Genomic DNA, 18,376 nt, shown 5'->3' on the forward strand with positions numbered 1-18,376 from the left:
TTGCCTAAAAGGGTTGTGGAAGTAAATTCAGTGGTAACTTTCAAAGGAAATTATACTTTCACCTTCCGGTAAAAACACACACCCTCTTCGTCCCTGGAAATAATTCTGTTCTCCAATTCCAAAGTCTCGGGAAATCATGGGTAGAAAAATGAAAGATTGTGGTGCACCATATGCACGAGGGTCGAGAAAAATAAAACTTTGAGGTACTTATATACAAACTGAGTTCCCCTGACAGTGAACCAAATTGAGGAATTGTTTGCCATCAAGTAAAGTGCTGAACTGAAGCCTAAGGCTTAAATTCAGAACAAGCAGAATATCGTAGCTGCTTTCATAGGTAAAATCTAACTTTATAGACCCAAAGGTATCTTTTCAACTGCTGAAACAAGCTGAGCAACTGCAATCACTGTAAACAGCATCATCATGGTCAAAGAGTGGGCTTTTCACTGCCTGTTCATTCCTCACCCTCAACTTTTGCCTTTATTCTAAGAATCAAAGAATGGTTACAGCAAGGAAGGTGGCCATTCTGCCTATCAAGTCCACTCCAGCTCTCTGCAAGAACAACTCAGGTAGTCCCAATTACCCACCCTTTCCCTATAACCCTGCAAATGTACTGCCTTCAGGTGCTTATCCAAATACTCTTTTGAAAGCCACGATTGAATCTGTCTTCACTACACTCTCAAGCAGTGTCTTTCAGATCCCAGCTATTCACTGTGGAAGAGAATATTTTCTCATGTCACGTTTGTTCTTTTGCCAATCACCTTAAATCTGTCTCCTCTGGTTCTCTACACCTCCTCCAATGGCAACAGTTTCTATCTATTTTGTCTGGAGCCCTCATGATTTTGAACAGTTCTATCGAATCTCCTTCAAACCTTCTATTCTCTAAAGGAGGGCAACCCAGCTTCTTCAATAAATCCAAAAGCAAAATACTAAAATTGCTTAAAATCGGAAATCAGAACAGAAAAAGCTGTTAATACTCAGCAGTTCTGGCAACATCTGCGTAGAGAGAAATGTTTCAAATCTGTGACCTTTCATCAGAAGTTGGACTAATTTACAGGAATTTGGGGAAAAAGCTGGGATATGGGACCAAATTGGACAACTCTTTCAAAAAACCAGCACAGATATGAATGAGGCAAAAGAGTCCTCCTTCTGTGGTGGTAGGGTCCATGGAGGATAAACTGGATTATGCAATGCCATTTTTTAGGCCGTTCATCTTCCTCAGGCTTTCGACCCAGTGACAGTGAAGGTATGGCGATATATTTCCAAGTCAGAATGGTGTGTGGCTTAGAAGAGACTTGCAGGTGCTGGTGGTTTCATGCATCTGCAGCCCTTGTATGTCAAGGTGGTAAAGGTCGTGAGTTTGGAAGGTGCTGTCGAAGGAGACTTGGTGATTTGCTGCAATGCATCTTGCAGGTGGTAAACACTGTTGCCACCGTGTGTCGGTGATTGAGGGAATGAATGTTTAAGGTGGCGGATAGGGTACGAATCAAGTGGGCTGCTTTGTCCTGGATGGTGTCCAGCTATTTGAGTATTGTTGTCGCTGCACTCATCCAGGCAAATGTAGATTATTACATCACACTCCTGACTTCTGCCTTGTAGATGGTGGACAGGGTTTGAGGAGTCAGGTGGTGAGTTACTTGCCACAGAATTCCCAGCCTCTCACCAGCTCGTATCCAGGCACAGTATTTATATGGCCGGTCCAGTTCAATTTCTGGCCAGTTATAACAACCTCCAGGATATTGATAGTGGGGGATTCAGCAATGGTAGTGCCATTGAGTGTCAAGGGGAGGCGGTTTGATTCTCACTTGTTGAAAATGGTCATTGCCTGACACTTGGAGTGGTGCAAATGTCACTTGCCACTTATCAGCCCAAGCCTGAATGTTGTCAAGGTCTTGCTGCATATGGAGAAAGACTACTTCAGTATCTGAGAAGTTGCGAATGGTGCAGAACATTGTGTAATCATCAGCAAATATCCCCACTTCTGACCTTATAATGGAAGGCAGGCATCGATGAAGCATCTGAAGTTGGCTAGGTCTAGGACACTACCCTGAGGAACTCCTGCCTGGAACCAAGACAAATGGCCTCCATCAACCACAACTTTAATCCTTTGTGCTAGGTATGACCCTCACCAGCGGGGAGTTTTCCTTCTGATTCCCATTGACTCCAGTAGGGCTCCTTGATGCCACACTCGGTCAAATGCAGCCTTGATGTCAAGGGGAGTCACTGTCCCTTCATTTCTGGAATTCAGCTTTGTCCATGTTTGGAACAAGGCTCCAATGAGGTCAGGTACTGAGTGGCCCTGGCAAAACCCAAACTGAGCATCAGTGAGTTTAATGCTAAGTAAGTGCTGCTTGATAGCACTGTCAACAGCACATTCCATCACATTGCTGATGATTGAGAGTAGACTGATGGGGTGGTAATTAACTGGAATGAATTTGTCCTTTTTATGGACAGGACATAGCTGGACAATTTTCCATTTGCTGGGTAAATGTCAGTGTTGTAATTGTACTGGAACAGCTTGGCTGAGGGCTTGGCTAGTTCTGGAGCATAAGTCTTCAGTACCATTGCCTGAATCTCGTCAGGGCCCATAACCTTTGCAGTATTCAGTGCCTTCAGCCATTTCTTGGTATCAGGTGGAGTGAATCGAATTAGCTGAAGACTGGCACTTGTGGATGCTGGGGACCTCCGGAGGAGACTGAGATGGATCATCCACTCAGTCCTTTTAGCTGAAAATAGGTGCAAGTGCTTCAGCCTTTTCTTTTGCACTGATGTGTTGGGCTCTCCCATCATTGAGGATGGGGATATTTGTGGAGCCTCCTCCCTCAGTGAGTTATTTAATTGTCTACCACCATTCATGACTACATGTGGCAGGACTGCAGAGCTTAGATCTCATTTGTTGGTTGTGGGATCACTTAGCTCTGTCTATCGCATGCTGCATTTGTAGTTTGGCATGCAAGTAGTCCTGTGTTGTAGCTTCACCACACTGACACCTCATTTTTAGGTATATCTGATGTTGCTCTTGGCCCACCCTCCTGGCCCAGGGTTGATCACTTGGCTTGAAAGTAATGATAGAGTGAGGGATATGCCAGGCCATGAGGTTACAGATTGTGGTTGCATACAATTTTGCTGCTGCTGATGGCCCACATCACCTCAGGGACACCCAGTTTTGAGCTGCTAGATCTGTTCGAAGTCTATCCAATTTAGCACAGCAGTAGTGCCACACAACATGATGGAGGATATGCTCAGAGTGAAAACAGGACTTTGACTGTACTATGGTCACTTCTATCAATGCAGTCATGGACAGATGCAATTGCAACAGGTAGATTGGTGAGAGTGAGGTCAAGTAGGTTTTTCCCTCGGTGATTCCCTCACCATCTGCCGCAGACCCAGTCTGGCAGCTATGTTCTTTTAGGGCTCAACTAGCTTGGTCAGTAGTGGTGCTACTGAGCCACTCTTGGTGATGAACATGAAAATCTACTCAGAGTACATTCTGTGCCCTTGCCATCCTAGGTGCTTCTTGCGATTCATCAGCTAAGCAAGGGAAGAAGGTGATAACCAGAAGGAGGCATGCCTTGCTCATGTTTGACCTAATGCCATGAGGATTCATGGGGTCCAGAGTCAATGTTGAGGAATCCTAGGGTAACACCCTCCTGTGTACACACCACTGTGCCGCTGCCTCTGACCTGCCGGTGGGACAGGGCATAACCAGGGATGGTGATAGTGGTGTCTGGGACACAGTAAGGTATGGTTCTGTGAGTATGACTATGTCAGGCTTTTGCATGACTAGTCTATGAGACAGATCGCCCAATTTTGGCAAAAGCCCCCAGACATTAATAAGGAGGATTTTGCAAGGTCAACAGGGCAGAATGTGCCGTTGTCATTTCCGGTGCCTAAGTTGATAGTAGGTGGTTCGTCCAGTTTTATTTCTTTTCGACCTTTCTGTAGCAGTTTGGTAAAGCTGAGAGGTTTGCTACATCCTTTTACCTCACCTCCCAGCTGACTGTAACAAGATGTATTTTTGAGGAGGAGTGTTTTAATGCTTTTCAATGCTGTAACATTAAACAGGCTTTTTTATAAGTTTAAATCAAAAGGAATTATAAACCTTTATTTTCACAACACCTGAAATAAAACCCACTCCTCAAACATGCAGACACACATACACACAAGGAAAAATTATTTCTCAAGATGTAACATGAACTTAGATTACTAACAGTGCAACAAGAAATAAGTCATTTACTTTTAGCCAGCCCTTTAAGATGGAGGTTGAAAACTGTTGGAGACCTAAAGGATTCTCTCTCTTGATTGTGTGAAGACAAATGGAGGTTGGAAGTTTCTGGCTTTTTTAGATGAAATTATGGCCAAGTTCCTGTAGAGAAGAAACGTAATCTTGGAAGTAAAACTAATTAACTCCTTTTCACTGCCTGAGTTGATTGTTTGTTTTCGGCAGGGTTCTTTTCTTCTGGCTGGGTGTGATCCCTTTGTGCTGCTGGCCCCAAACTGCCTTGCTGGGCTCCCCTGTGGACAAATAAGGTGTTGCCCACCACCCCCACCCCCCTCCAGCTGGATTCGGTCATGTGATGACAGTAATGAGGTATCCCATTGTTCACACAATGGATTCGAGCAATGAAATTGAAACACAATGGGGGATAACTGATATCCCAGCAAAATTACAGTCATAATCATCCTCACTGAATGGTTTTATTTGAAGTCGCACCTTCATAGGGCCAAAAGGGCTAGTAGCCATCATCCTTTAAATCTCTTCTATTGAAATGGTGAGGGGTAGTCAATTTGCACCTGAGAAAGTCATTTACATTTTTAAGCAATTTGCCAGACATATTGTCTCTATCTGTCCAGAAAATACAACAGAAGTCACCTGGCTTTCTGGAATCCATTTTGTAAGGGTACAGCGTCCATTATTCTATGCTGCTTTCTTTTTAAAAGTACAGTGTCCACTGTCCAATTATCTTTGTGGGCATGAGGTGACCATGATACTGGGTAAAGGATGGCAGATTTCCTTCCCTATAGGGCATTAGTGAACTAGATAGGTTTTATGACAAGAGTTTCATGGTCACCATTATTGGGACTAGCTTTCAATTCCAGATTTTTAAATAATTAATTGAATTCATTAATTAATTCAATTTAAATTCCACCAGTTGCCTTGTTGAAATTTGAACTCGTGACCCCAGGAAGGATTTTGCAGAGTTAAACAGGAATGGGTGTGCCAGTCTCTAGGTGAATGCCAAATAATCTGTCAGGTTTTATTCTTATCCAACTTTTCTGCAGCAATTAATACAACTGAGCAGCTTGCTGGGCCATTACATTAATTAAGAGTCAATCTCTGAGTTCTACAGCAGCATTCATGCCTTTGATGAATGCTGCTTGTGTTGTGACGGAAGCAGAGACATAAAATGCTGAATCATGGTTGGGCTCACTGATGTGCTGATGGAGTTGAGAAGCTCTTCCATGTTGAAAAGGATGATCTCCAAGCTTTGCACAAAGCCCCGAGCTAATTTGGTGTTAGATTTGTCTATGCTCCTTAACACTGAGCGCAGGCTTTCCGGCAGACTTCACAGTGTGCCACGAATTTGGTTATGAATGCCCATCTGCCTTCTTCTGTAGCTTGGCCCATTGAAGTCCTGATCTGAGTGTGCTGCAGCATAACAAGTAGGATCAAAGTATAATACAGCACAGATGGAAGAGCATTCCATTTTGTCTCACTCCTCCACTTGCCTTAATTTTTTTATCCTCCAAGTATTTATCAATTTTTCCTTAGAAAGCTACAATTGAAACTGTTTCCTGTTACCCTGTCAGCCAGTGCATTCCAAATCCTAACCACTCCTCTTATGAAAAAGTTTTTCCTCCTGTCACCTCTGGTTCTTTTGCCAATCACATTAAGTCTGTGCCGTCTGGTTTTTGACCCTTCAGGTATTGGAAACAGTTTATCTAAACCCTTTGTGATTTTAATTATTGCTTTGCCAGAACCTGAATGCCATGGACTCTCCTAAATCCTACTTTCTCCTATTATCTAAAGACCAACAGCCAAGCTTACCTTATTTCCTTTCCACTCTTTTCAATCTTGGGGTGTCTTACACTGCGACCTCAGTTTCTCAGTCAGATCAATGGAATGATGTTTTACTTACTCTGTAAAAGAAATTTAGATGTTAAATAGGACAGCTATCACTGCAAATTATACACTTGTACTTATCTCAAATTGTACATAATGAGGACGGAGCTGTGCATTTATTTCTTCTCCTGCCAAAGCCAATCAATTGCTTTAGTTTAAGAAAAACAAATTGAGAACAAGTATCAGTGAGCTGACACCTGCACTTTCATTGACTCCTGCACACTCGTGCCTGGTATCTCACAACATGCAGATCCCTCTTCCAACCTCGACTCTAAGTGATGCAGAATGCCAGTGTCTGAGCAGGTAGCTGCAAGATCACATCATGTTCCCTTCATCTTCACTGTCTTTTTCTTCCAATGATTGGACAGATTCCAGTTATTCTGAAATGAGAAAGGGACAAGGGTTGGACTGTGGTGAGGAATAAGAAGTGTCTGCTTACACCACCTGCACCTTGTAAATCAGAAGAGGTTGAAGGATGAGGGAGAAGTGGCATGGGAAAGGAGAATTAGGTATGAGGGTACCCTCATCATCACTCGCTCCAATATCATCAGTGGTCATGGCCTCAGTGATGCCACTTCCAACGATGACTGACACTGTCTCCTACCTGCCTGCAGGTGCACTTGCACGCCACCCCCATCCCTCCAATTCTTTCATGCCTTTATACACCACCTTCTCCTGTACAAAGGGAAGTGTGTCAGTGAGTGTCATGCAATATGTTTTGGTGACACAGCTGTACAACTGAATAGCTGCCAATGCGTGCGAGCTGTGAGTAGTGAGGCTGAGAATGGCAGCAGTGCTAAGTGTGAGAGGTAAATATGTGAATTTTAAGGTTGAGTACCTATTAATAGGTCATTGGTAGATGGGTGATGCAGGTGTAAAGTTGAGCAGCTGATGAGGCTAGTGGTGCAGTTGGTAGGATCTGCTATTTGAAGATGAACTCACTCACCTTGACAACTTGTACAAGATCATTAAACTTCTTCCTGCAGTGCATCTATATTCTTGGAGCAATATTCCCAGCATCGAACTCCACAACTACTGCCTCCTAGATATCACCTGTCACACCCTGCCTCCCTGAAGATAAAGACCTTCAGTGAGTTGACTGAAAACCTTGCTGATTACACTCTTGCATATTAAATCATTGTATCATAGTCCAGATTGACTTTTGGAAATCTTCCATTAATACAGCCACAATACACCTCCCCTTTAAGGAGTGCAGGCTGACTTTAAGTAGCTCCAGCCATTCACAATCTCAGGTTCCTCCTGATGCATGCAGCCAATGAACATACAAACATATGAATTAGGAGCAAGAGAAGGCCATTTATCCTCTCGAGCCTGCGCCACCATTTGATAAGATCATGGCTGATTGTGGCCTCTACTTTCCTGTCCACCTCTTAAACCCTTTGATTCCCTTGTTAATGAAGAATCTATTTGATTTGGCCTTAAAAATATTCAATGACGCTGCCTCCACTGCTATCTGGGAAGAGAATTCCACAGACTAACAACCCTCAGAGAAAAAATTTCTCCTCATCGCCATCTTAAATGGAGACCCCTTAATTTTAAACTGTTGCCCCCTAGTTCTAGTACCTCTCATAAGGGGGAACATCCTTTCAGCATCCATCCTGTCAAGTCCCCTTGAGAGCTTTTATGTTTCAATCAGATCACCTTTCATTCTTCTAAATTCCAATGGATACAGGCCCAACCTTTCCTTTTCATCCCAGGAATCAGTTGAATGAACCTTCTCTGCACTGCTTCTAACACAATTATATCCTTTCTTAAACAAGGAGACTAAAACAGTACACAATATTCCAGATGTGGTCTCACCAACACCCTACACAACCGTAGAAAGATTTTTGTTTATTTATATTTCATTCCCCTTGCAATAAATGACAATTCCACTTGCGTTCCTAATCACATGCTGTACCTGCATACTAACTTTTGGTGATTCATGTGCCAGGGTACCTAGATCCCTCTGTAACTCAAAGTTCTGTGATCTCTCTCCATTTAAACAATATGCTGCTTTTTCATTCTTCCTACCAAAGTGAATAAGTTCACATTTTCCCATATTATACTCTATCTGCAAAGTTTTGCCCACTCACATAACCTATGTCCCTTTTGCAGATTCCTTATGTCCTCTTCACAATTGCTCTAACTATCACTGTGTCATCAGCAAATTTAATAACCATACATTCGGTCGCTTCATCCAAGTCATTGATTACAGAGTGAACGGTGTGGGTGGCATTGGCTGATTGCAGAATGTATGTAAAAGAGCAGATAGCACTACCTTTACATGCTGCAAGCAACACACTGAACAAGGTTAATCACATACCTCAATTCTCCACATTTGCCCCCTCAGATGCTTTACTGTAAATTTCACCAAGTTGAGGTCTACAAATAATTTTGTGTATGGACCTTGTCAAATGCCTTATGAAAGCCCAATTATTGTTGTTGTAAAGTGAGTAAGTAAATCGCATTCTTTCTCCATTCAATGATTTTACATTGTTTTATCAAAACTTTTTAATAGCTCATCTATTGAAAAACCTCAGACTGGTAAGATATCATGCAAGAACAGTAAAACACAATCCAGCGTGGAATCAGGACTTTTGTTTAAATACAAAGGAGCCATTAACTAGAAGATAATAATAGCCAATTGGTGTAATTAAATGTTAAGATATAAAGCAGGCTTCCAAGAAGAAACACAATTTTTTTAAAATTAATTAAAGTGTGAACTCTTTAAATCACAATATTTACAAACCAAATTTCACAAAATTTGCATTTTCTGAATAGAAAATGATGCTTTTGAAAGCTAGTGTTATCATCTTTGGAAATGACATGGCAAAATAAGATATGGTGCTATTTCCTGTCCTAAAAATCCTGTGAAGTCGAACTCAGATAAAATGGCTTTTGAGTAATTCAACTAAAATGTAAGTACTTCCCTGAAGGGAAAGGAAAATATTTTTCTAAAGTACTTCTCAATTCTTTATGTAAAAATAGATAATAGATTTAAAAACGATATGACTTATTATAAAAATCCTTGATATATTAACAGCATTCCGACTCCAGAGCAATTCTCAGGAGCTATTTAATGTCCCTCACAGCAATATCCACTCTGCACTCTGCAGGGAATGAGATCTGGCCTGTGTTAGTTAAGGAAGTTTACTTCAAGAAAACTTCAAGTATATAAAGCTTTACAGCTCTCATTTCAGACAGCGCACTTCAACTGAACAATATTAGAAGTAAAAATGTAACAGAGTCAATCATTTCCTGCTTGGTTGTGTAATCTATTCTTCTGTCTAGGAGTAAAAGCTGGGGATTTACAAGCAGCTGCTGATCTACATAAACTTCTCTTGGAAATTAGTCTCTGATAAATCTCAGGATGTACCTATTCAGAACACTTCTCCGCATGCAGGGCCCTTCCTCTTGAAGAGACAGGCCAAATTACACACAATTAAACAACATAAACACCATCCTGAGCCCAGACAGTCATTGTAGTACACCATAGAAGATTAGCTAATGTACAAGTTTAGCGTGGAGACTGTATACATTATCCACCAGATGGCACTCTATTACAGATGCAAAACAATCTTTTGAAAAGGCAATCATTCATGTGGAACCTGAGATTTACAAATTATAATCCACACTGCCAAATAAATACAAGAAAAAGCTGACTAACAGCATCAGAAAACCTGGCGCTTAACCTAAAAGTCTGCTTGTGTGAGAATGGTCATGATATGTGAAGACAAATCATTACATGTAATCTAATTTATGTTGTCACACAACATTCCTTCATTTACACTGGAGAGAAAAAAATAAAAGCACATGAAAACCTGAAGGGAAAATCCAAAAAACTGAAAACATCAAGCTGAATGCTGCGCTTTTAAGGTGAAGGTGGTGGTGGTGGTGGTGGGGTGGGGGGTGCTCAGCAAGAAATCTTCTAAAAGTTTATATCACAAATAATAATAAAACATTTTAAACACTTCTACACTTCAGTTTTTTCCCCAATTTAACCATTTTGATTTTTAACAAACTAACCCCAGACCCGCCCAAAGATAATCTGTCTTTACTCTGCTACATCTACTACCTTCATCTCAGTTCAGAGACATTCTACCACTTAGGACCCATTTCAGAGACACTGCATCCATCCAATTTTCATAGACAGGCTCTTTACCATAACTCTGCCAGTTCAGTTCATTGAAGAACAATTTAATTTGCATCGCCCCCATGTTCAACCTATTTAAGCTGTTGCTCTTCTCCCACACTGCCCAGTTGAAACTGACACTGCTCCCACTCCATCAGTTAATGCTTGCTCCCTCCTCCCCAACTCCAAAGTATCATCCTCAGTTTCTCCTCTCACCCTAAACCTGTCCCCATTATTGCTCCCAGCTCCTCGCAGTAAAACACCAGTCCCAGCTCCTGCTCCTTTTCTCCTCCTCTTCATTAATTTCCCCATTCCCTCTATTGCCTTTGATTTATTCTCCTTTTCATTGTTAGCAATTCCCTCTCATTTGTCCTATTTCTCCTCTCCTTCACTGTCATTCATTCCCCTCTTTCACTGCCATCCATTACTTCCCCATTTCTCCATGAACATAAAAATCTGTTTTGAGCTTTATACATACTGCCACAGTCTAATCACTGAAGTATATCTGCCAACATTTCCTGTTTGAGTTTCTGTTGTTGGCAGGGGGAACAAAGGAGTGGCTGACCTTGTCTCCTAACACATTCCAATTCACCTCTTCTGCACATACATAAAATTTCAGTGCATGAACGGAGAAGGAACAATGCATTTTGTGATGATTATAAGCACCAAAAGCAACTGAGGTTTGAACCTTACACCAACAGCCTGACCAGCAGCTAGAAAGATAGAATATCCACGCAAGATGCCTCCACTGATCTGAGCAGTTCAGAGGTAGTTACAATTACCTGGATTAACTTTCTTAAAGGAACAAAGCAACTTAGCATCTAAACATCACAACATGATTCCTGGCCTGAGACCACCCATGAGAAACAGCGTGAATATTTTTTTTAGATCATGCACTATTGGGGGAAGTACTTAGTTCTCATCTTAAGCGTTCTTGCACCTTTAAAAAAAGATTTCACAAATAAGTAGCTATTAATTTTAAGGTAGACAATGCCCAAACGTAGTTTAATTTAAAAAGAAAAGACGTAAAATTCCAACTGCCATTCCTTATCTCATCCATGTCATTGTTTACATCACCCCACCTAGTAACCTGATGATACAGTTTAGTGACAGCAGAGACTTAGAAAAGGCACAGTTGTGTGCACAGATCACAAACATCACACTCTGATCATAACATCAGACCAAAAGTAGACCACTTATCCCCTCCTGCCTGTTCCACAATTCAATGAGATCATGGTTGACCTGTGACCAAACTCATTATGATACAATTTGTTCCATATCCCTCAATATCTACGCTGAACAAAAATCTATCAATCTCAGTTTATAATTTAACAATTGATCTGGCATTAATTGTCATTTGTGCAACAGAGTTCAAAACTTTTAACACCTTATGTGTGTAGAAGTGTTTCTAACTTAATACCTGAAAGGTCTGGCTCTAATTTATAGATGACGTCTCCTGGTCCTGGACTCTCCAACCAGAGGAAATAGTTTCTCTCTATTAACCCCTATCTGTTCCCATTAGCAGCTTGAAAACTTCAATCAAATTACCCCTTAACCTTTTATATTTCATGGAATACAACCCAGTTTGAGTACCTCTCTCCATAATTACAGTCCAGGCATATTTCTGGTAAATATACATTGCACTCCCTACAAGGTCAATGCATCCTTCCCAAGCTGTGGCATCCAGAACAGCTCACAGAGCTCCAGGTGTTGTCTAATTAGGGCTTTGTATAGCTTAAGCATGACTTTGGCCCCCTTCTATTCTGGTCCTCCAGATATAAAGGCCAGCATTCCATCATGCCTTTTGATTAGTTCTGAAGCTGTCCATGCTATTATAAGAAGCTATGTGCCTGGATCCCTAAGCCTCTTTGGACCTCCACTGTTTCTAGCTTTTTTCATAATTTAACAAGTACTTTGTTCTATCCTTTTTAGACCACATTTACCGACACTGAAATCCATTTACCATTCACTTAATCAATCAATATCTCTTCGTAATGTTACACTTCAATCTACATTGCTATTATTGTGCCATCAGCAAATTTGCATATGTTGCTTTCTATCCCATCATGTAAGTATGGTGAATAATTGAGGCCGCAATACAGTACCTTGCAGGATGCCACTAGAGTACCTGCCCATTATACCTACTCTCCATCTCCAGCCACACAGCCAATTTCCAGACCTACACAATAATTTGTGTTCAATTCCATGAACTTCAACATAAGTCTTTTGAGGGATCTTATCAAATGTCTTCTGGAAATCCATATAAGCAACATCCATAAACATTCCTCTTTCCACTACTTTAGTAAACCTCTTCAAATAATTCACAGAGGTTTATCCAAGACATTTACAAATCCAGTGCTGGTTCTCTCTGATCAGCTAGAAATTTTCAAGGTGTTCAGTCACCCAATCCTTAAATACAGACTCTAATAGCCTAACAGCTGTTGCTGAGAAGTTAACTGGTCCATTATTCTCTGGATTCCCTCTCTCACCTTTCTGAAATAGCAGAGTGAAATTCTGTTTTCCAATCTCAATGAATGTTTCCCAAAATCAAGAGAACTTTGCAAGATTATAGTCAGAGCATTTGCAATGTTCTCACCTACTAACTGGGGATAGAAACCATATGGTCCTGGGGATTTATCACTCTTTAGAGCAACTATTTTCTTCATTACTATTATATTGCTTTCTTTAATTTTGATGAGTCCCATCCCTGATTCAATATTAGTTTTCTTGGGATATCTGGCATGCCATCCTCTTCCTCTGCTGTAAATACTGATGCAAATTATTCAACATGTCCATCAATTCTGTATTTTCACTGACAAATAACATAAGAACTAGGAGTAGGCAATGGCCTGCCCTGCCATGCAATACAATCATGGATGATCTCATTTTGGCATCAATTCCAATTTCCTGCCCTCTCCCCATAACCTTTCAACTCGTTACTAATTAAAAATCTGTCTATCTCCTTCTTAAATTTATTCAGGATCCCAGCATCCACTGCTCTCTAAGTTAGTGAATTCCATAGATTCACGACCCTTTGAGAATATTAATTCCTCCTCATCTCTGATTTAAATCTACCACCCCTTAGCCTAAAACCATGACCTCTCGTTCTAGAATGACCGACAAGGGGAAACATCCGCTCCACATCTACTTTGTCTATCCCCTTTAACATCTTATATACCTCAAAATCTCCTCTAAACACTAGAGAGTATAGGCCTAAACTGCTCAATCTCTCCTAAGACAAGCCCCACATCTCTGGAATCAATCTAGTGAACTTCCTCTGAACCGCTCCAATGCAACTACATCCTTCCTCAAGTAAGGGGACCAAAACTGTGCACAGTACTCCAGGTGCAGTCTCACCAATGCCTTATACAGCTGCAACAACACTTCCCTATTTTTATACTCTATTCCTTTAGCAATAAATGCCAAAATTCCATTTGCCTTCCTTATTACCTGCTGTACTTGTATACTAACTTTCAGCAATTCATGCACGAGGACACCCAGGTCCCTCTGCATTGCAGTATTCTGAAATTTCTCTTCATTTAAATAATAAATCACCTTTTTATTCTTTCGGCCAAAATGGATGACCTCACACTTATCCATGTTAATCTCCATCTGCTAAATTTTGGCCCATTCACCCAACCTGTCCATATCCATTTGTAAGTTTATTTCTTCATTGCAACTTACTTTCCCACCTATTTTGGTGTCATCTGCAAATTAAGCTATAGTACCTTCTATCCCTGAATCCAAGTCATTCACATAGATTGTAAATAGTTGGGGACCAAGGACCGAACCTTGTGACACCCCACTAGTTACAGCTTGCCATCCAGAAAAAGACCCATTTATCACGACTCTCTGCTTTCTGTTGGTTAGCCAATCCTCTATCCAAGCTAATATATTACCCCTAACTCTGTGTGATCTTATCTTGTGTATTAATCTTTTGTGCAGCACCTTATCAAAGGCTTTCTAAAAGTCCAGATATACAACATCTACAGGGTCCTCATTATCCACTTTGCTTGTTACATCTTCAAAGAACTCTACTAAATTAGTCAAACATGAGTTACTCTTCATAAAACTAAGCTGACTCTGATGGATTGCATTTTGACTTTCCAAATGCCCATTACTACTTCCTTTAAAATGAATTCCAACAACTTCCCAATGACAGATGTTAAACTAACTGATCTATAGTTTCCTACTTTCTGCCACCCCGCCCACCCCCACCCCCCCCACCCCTCACACCCCACCCCCACCCCCACCCCTCACCCACCCCCACCCCCACCCCCACCCCCACCCCTCACCCACCCCCACCCCCACCCCCACCCCCCATCCTTTTTGAATAAGGGCATTATATTAGCATTTTTCCAATCCACTGGAACCTTTCCAGAATCCAGGGAATTTTGAAATATTATTACCAATACATCCACTATCTCCGCTGCCACTTCCTTTTAGACCCTGGGATGTAGGCCATCAGGTCCTGGGGACTTGTCACCCTTTAATCCCAATAGTTTGCTCAGTACTTTTTCTCTAGTGATCGTGATTGTTCTAAGTTCCTCCTTCTCTATACCCTCTGTTCTACCTGTTACTATTGGGGCAGTACTAGTGTCCTCCACCTCGAAAACTGAGGCAAAATATTGATTAAGCATCTCTGCCATTTCTGCACTCCCCTCTATTAACTCCCAGTCTCATCCTCCAAGGGACCAACATTCACTTTAGCTACTCTCTTTCCTTTCATATACTTGTAGAAGCTTTTGCTATCAGTTTTTACATTTTGCGCTAGTTTTCTTTCATAATTTATCTTTGCTCTTTTTATTATCTTTTTAGTAACCCTTTGTTGATCTTTAAAAGTTTCCCAATCTTCCAGCCTGCCACTGACCTTTGCAATTTGGTATGCCTTAGTTTTTGCCTTTGTTATCTTTAACTTCCTTGCTTAGCCATGAATGCTTTTTTCCCCTCTTATCATCTTTCTTCCTCTTTGGAATATATTTTACTTGGGAGGAATTGAATATCTCCTTAAATGTCTGCCACTGTTCATCAACTGTCCTACCTTGTAGTCTTCCTGCCCAGTCCATGAGGGACAAATCTGCCCTCATGCCTTATGTAGTTACCTTTAACTCCAGAACACTAATGTGGGACTCAAGTTTCTCACTCTCAAACTGAACTTGAAATTCTAGCATGCTATGATCACTCTTCCCTAGAGGATCCTTTACTCTGAGATCATTAATTAATCCCATCTCATTACACAAAATCAAATCCAGATTAGTCTGCTCGTTGGTTGGTTCCACAACATATTGCTCCAAAAAACAATCTCTAATACACTCTATGAACTCTCCCTTGAGGCTACCTATGCCAATTTGATTAGTCTAATCTATATGCATATTTAAATCACCCATAATTATTGCTGTGCCTTTTCTACCTGCTCCCAGTATTTCCTGGTTTATACTGTGCCCTACTGCTGAACTACTGTTTGGGAACCTATAGATTACTCCCACCAGGAACTTCTTTCCCTTGCTATTTCTTATTTCTACCCAGACTGACTCTACGTCTTGCTCTTCAGTGCCTTTATCATTCCTCACTATAGCACTGCTATTAGTTTTGGATGGTCCCACACTGCTCCTAACCACCTGTCTTTTTCCCAATAACTGTTAAATGTGTTAATTTTGATGCACATTTCTTTTCATGCTCCCTTTTTGTTGTTCTTATTGCTCAGTCCCAGGGTTGCCAAAGTCTGTGCTTTTCTTTTGGCATTTTTGTATGCTTTAGATCTTTTCATTAATGTTGTCCATCACAGCTTTAGTCATCTACAGATTCTTTTAAACTTTTTTTGAACAAGAGTATAAACTGGTTATCACGTTAATTTTTTTGAACACCTCCCACTCATGATCAGTCGTTTTACTTATTTGCCCAATTTGCAATCGCATTCTGATCACAGTCACCCAAGGCCGAGGCACCATGAGTGGTCAAGGTGGCAGGAGCTCAATCTCTCTCTTTGCTTCTCTCAGCGAGGAGTGGGTGAATTTGAAATATTAAAGGAGAATTTCACGCGCTTTTCCTGAAGGTCGCCGGGTTTCCTCGCGTTCAGGAAATGTGAAATAGGGATAGGACATGAACCACTAAAGAGGAAACCGCAGAAAGAAACGCTGGAGATCACCAGTCAGTCTAATTGCTCATTTCAACAAAACGGCCAAAGTGAAAAATTGCAATTGGATTAAACAAAAAAAAGTTCCAGCAAATGTATAATTCAAATGTGAAAATACTAGAAACACTCAGCAGGACAGTGATAAAAACAGAGATAAAAACAAAAACTCTTCTCCGCCGATGCTGCCAGACCTGCTGAGTTTTTCCAGGTAATTCTGTTTTTGTTTTTGTCTCAGCAGGACAGTGTCTGGCGCGCTTTTGTTGAAGATTAAAACATAATTATTTCGGTTCCAGTTATTGCGGAGAAATTTATTCACATTTAGATTAACTCCTGTCTCCTTGTCGCTGATGTTGTTTCATTTCTAAATTAGAACAACAATAAAAACCCCTCATGTCGCTCACATTAACTCACCCGGAACTTTAATAGGTGGAAAGCGCCATTTTGTCACAGTCACAAGAACTTCATGAACAGTCTCGCGATGTTGGATAAAACTACAAAGGCAGCAAAATACCGCCCGAAACTTTAATTTAAAAAACAAGTGTTTTTTTTTTAAATGAAAACAGTCTGATCGACTTCTGAAACGACTTCAAGATGTTTAATCAACGCATATCATCCGATACAGCAATGCAGCCAATTATTCCGAATGAGTTTAAAATAAGAAATAGATAAACTTCCTGTCGCATTCGCCCAGTCCGAGTTGCACAGGGATGGCTTTTCCTGATCCTGTCTGAGTGTGCAGCAGCCACAAAGGTACTGTTGGTATGTGGATGCAAGATATCCCAATTGGTTTCTATGCTACGTATACGAGGGCTGTTCTGGTACAAGATGCGGAAGCAAAATAATCATCAATTCCCCTGTTTCCCGCTCTCACCTTTCTGAAAGAGAAGTGATTATTATATGATTTTCCAGCCTAAAGGAACGTTTCCCAAATCGAGAAAACTTTGCAAGATTTGGAGTCAGGGCATCTGCAATGTTCTCACTGACTGGGACAGTCTTGGGGATTTATCACACTTTAGAATATAAGAACTAGAAGCAGGAGTAGGCAATTCAGCCCCTCGAGGCTGCCCCGCCATTCAATACAATCATGGCTGATCTCATTTCAGTCTCAACTCCAATTTCCTGCCCTTTCCCCATAACCTTTCAATCCGTTACTAATTAAAAATCTGTCTATCTCCTCCATAAATTTATTTTGCATACCGGCATCCACTGCACTCTGAGGTAGTGAATTCCACAGATTTATGACCCTTTGAGAAAAATAATTCTTCCTCATCTCTGATTTAAATCTACCGCCCCTTAGCCTAAAACTATGGCCTCTTGTTCTAGAATGAATGCCCCATAAGGAGAAACATCCACTCCACGTCTACTTTGTCTATCCCCTTTAGCATCTTATATACCTCAATTAGATTTCCTCTCATCCTTCTAAACTCTAGCAAGTATAGGTCTAAACTGCTCAATCTCTTCTCGTAAGACAAGTCCCACATCTCTGGAATTAATCTAGTGAACCTCCTCTGAACCACCTCCATTGCAACTATATCCTTCCTCAAGTAAAGGGACCAAAACTGTGCACAGTACTCCAGGTGCAGTCTCACCAATACCTTGTACAGTTGCAACAACACTTACCTATTTTTATACTCTGTTTAATAGTGATGTATTCTTCATTACTATTATTTTGATAAGTCCCCATCCCTGATTCAATATTGATTTCCTTGGGATGTCTGGCATGTCATCCCCATCCTCTACTGTAAACACTGATACAAAGTAATTATTCATTTTTTTGGGTTGGGGGTGTGGTGTTGGTGGTGAAGATGGAAAAATGGCGACCGGGAGACCTGGGTCCTGACGTCACTGGAAAACGGCCTATCGCTAGGGTCACGTGCTTCGAAGCGCTTGCGCAGTAGCCTGATGGAGCGGAGCCTTATGTAAGGAGAAGCTGCGCATCGCGGAGAGTCTGAGTGAGTGAATGGGTGCTCCATTGATTATTATAATT

The 18,376-nt window shown here is 41.1% G+C and overlaps 2 protein-coding genes across 16 annotated transcripts in view; one reads left to right on the forward strand and one right to left on the reverse strand.

The window, feature by feature from the left end:
* The window catches only part of LOC121275890 (cytochrome c oxidase assembly factor 1 homolog), a 74,812-nt gene extending 56,678 nt beyond the window's left edge, over positions 1-18,134 (reverse strand). For 3 of the 13 annotated variants that reach the window (XM_041183699.1, XM_041183689.1, XM_041183693.1), the window contains exons 1-2: positions 16,801-16,922; positions 6,047-6,138 (exon numbers count right to left, since the gene is read on the reverse strand). The gene's annotated coding sequence lies outside the window, so the exon portion shown is untranslated. Of the gene's footprint in view, positions 1-4,234; positions 4,364-6,046; positions 6,139-6,318; positions 6,502-7,067; positions 7,193-16,800; positions 16,924-18,009 lie in introns of those variants that run through there. The other 10 variants (XM_041183696.1, XM_041183688.1, XM_041183698.1 and 7 more) reach the window with 6 other exon arrangements.
* Positions 17,005-18,376, forward strand: part of blvra (biliverdin reductase A) — a 46,789-nt gene continuing 45,417 nt past the window's right edge. The window contains exon 1 of one of the 3 annotated variants that reach the window (XM_041183685.1): positions 17,005-17,139. The gene's annotated coding sequence lies outside the window, so the exon portion shown is untranslated. Of the gene's footprint in view, positions 17,140-18,216; positions 18,342-18,376 lie in introns of those variants that run through there. The other 2 variants (XM_041183683.1, XM_041183684.1) reach the window with 2 other exon arrangements.

This window comes from Carcharodon carcharias, chromosome 3, assembly GCF_017639515.1.
Source record: "Carcharodon carcharias isolate sCarCar2 chromosome 3, sCarCar2.pri, whole genome shotgun sequence".
NCBI lineage: Eukaryota > Metazoa > Chordata > Chondrichthyes > Lamniformes > Lamnidae > Carcharodon > Carcharodon carcharias.